The following is a 2,500-nucleotide window of genomic DNA, read 5'->3' as shown; positions in this document are numbered from 1 at the left end:
GGGAGCAGTCGGTGACCGGCATAGTACCACCCACTGCTTTAGATACATAAAAAACAAACGAAAACAAAAAAAACCCTTATATTTGTTGTCTTTGACTCCATGATACATGTTTCAACTTCCGCTTTCCGAAATACGTTGCAAACAACATCTAGTGTGAAAAAAAAGAAAGAAAAAAAGTGAATGGCTTTTAATGAAATTGCAGAAGTGTAAGAGATTAAAAAAACATTAGTTTATTTGAAAAGGGATCAGAATCTAATCCTCATCCTAATTTCCTTGTTTGTTTTGACCTAAAAATATATTCTCCTTTGCAGCGTCTCTCCTTCCGATAAGGAAACGTTATTTAGATGAACATTGCTGTGGTTGGAAGGTCCTTACCATGCAGAAGCAAAGACAAAATATATTTATTAATACATTCACTGAGCATCATCATTATCGCAATAGAAGAACAGAGGAAGAGGGAGAGGAAAAAAAAGAAAAAGACAATGGAAACTGGGGGCATCACGTCTGAAGAAGTAAACACAAAGATCCCAAACTTTTATGGCAAGTTTAATTCGTTACGTCTGCGAGATCAAGATGAAATTCCAGCATCACTTGGGATTTTTTTCCATCGGGGATAAAATAGGCCTTTCTATATAACATGAAAAATAACGGGAAAAAAAATCCACCGTTCCGACATGTTAATGTAGAACCATCGACTTTATAAACTTTAAAATTTCTGTGGCATGTTTCCGTTCCATCTTTGAAGTAGGAATTTCAACATTAAATATTTCTTATGTAGACTAACCATCCAATTACACGACTTCAACATTAATTTGTAATCAGCCCTCCATTCAAAGGCCCGGCGACCTCCAGGTGAACCTCTGGAGTTTCGAACTCGGGCCCCTGAAGCCGGAGCCGATGTTCCGGAACTCACGGGCGTCTTAAAAGGAGAAGCAGCTGCGCGGGTTGCTCAGTAGGAAAATTCGAGGTTGAAATTAAACTTATGTACGGAACTAAATACGTTTATTGGTTGTGCTTTTAATCAGCATGCATACATACATACATACATACATACATACATACATACATACATACATACATACATACATACACACATGTGCAACCCTGCGTTCCGTTGGGCTTCACTACAAAGCGCACAATTTGAACTGAACGACCTGTAGAGCGATTCATCTATTTGTAATGGACGTGATGTACCCCCACTAGTTACGGGAGCTCAGAATAGGACAGTTCCCCCTCTTGGGAGCAACAGCACTTGGCTCGGCAACATCTGTGGGCGTATGTGGCAGCCACCTGTGTGGATTTCATCCCTGGGGCATTTTTATGTTACTGTACTTTTATCTTTTACTATTTTTAGCTTTCTTTTTATATTTTATATTCCCTTTTCTTTTAAGAGATAAATAAGTTTCACTTTTATTGTAAATCATTTTATTCAAAACAAACGAGGATATACAAACTAGAGTCTTGCCGCCAAATTCTTTGTTGGGTTGTTGTGCTCCTCTGATCAGCAGTGGTTCACGGAGCACCCGGCCTCACTGGACGCCTCCTTGGTGCTTTTATTTTCTTGAGTCTACGAGAGTAAGAGATAAGCATATTTTCATTGTTTACAAGAAGCCAGTTAGGATGTATTATATGTATTGTAGATTTTGAGAATATGCAAATTGAGGGATCTCATGTTTTCCTTTTAATGTTTTGGTTTCGTTTTATCCTTGGTTTCGGTTTTACTTTTTGTTTTATTTCCTTTAATCACTTTTAAAAATATGGATACTAATAAACATGATAGAGATGAAGGGAATTTTTACATACTTTGGAAAGGGCCTCAGGGTCGTGACGAGCGGGTTGTGCTGTATAACACGCCATGCTACTATTCCATATAACAGCCCTCCCCGTTCGAAGGTCGTACTCTGCAAGATCCGCGTTGTAGTCATGTTGCAAAGTACACTACATATTCTTCGTGTGCGCACAAACGCTGCGGTCCCGAGAGGTGGTGCGCCCAGCAGACGACGCGTACACATTGTTTATAAACATAGATAACGTAGAATGGCAAGGGAAATATATTTCAGTATGGATATGGATTCATATGAACCTTTAGGATCAATAGAATGCCAGTGGGCACTTCTTGACTTCTTGAAGGAACTTATGTTAAATGTGAAGAAACATGAGACAATGATTCTTGACTCGCAAGCCTAGTGCGGAGCTACTAATGGAAAATGTGTTACGCTTAGACAATAAGTAGACTGTTTATTTGAAAAGTAAATGTGTTTGAACACAAGACTTATATATATATATATATATATATATATTTATATTTATATTTATATATTTATATAAATGCAAACATGAAAACACATATCTTAAAAGAATGGCCCTGTTTAAAACACCGTATATAAGCCCACAATGTACACGCGACCTGAAGAACAGCCAAAGTTCGAAGAGATCTAGCGAGTCTTGCATAGTCTTGAGGGCGCGATTTCTAAGGATACCATTCCTTCGAAGGGCAGTA

The sequence above is a fragment of the Penaeus chinensis genome, chromosome 13 (assembly GCF_019202785.1).
Source record: "Penaeus chinensis breed Huanghai No. 1 chromosome 13, ASM1920278v2, whole genome shotgun sequence".
Lineage (NCBI taxonomy): Eukaryota > Metazoa > Arthropoda > Malacostraca > Decapoda > Penaeidae > Penaeus > Penaeus chinensis.
This window is presented reverse-complemented; position numbering follows the sequence as displayed.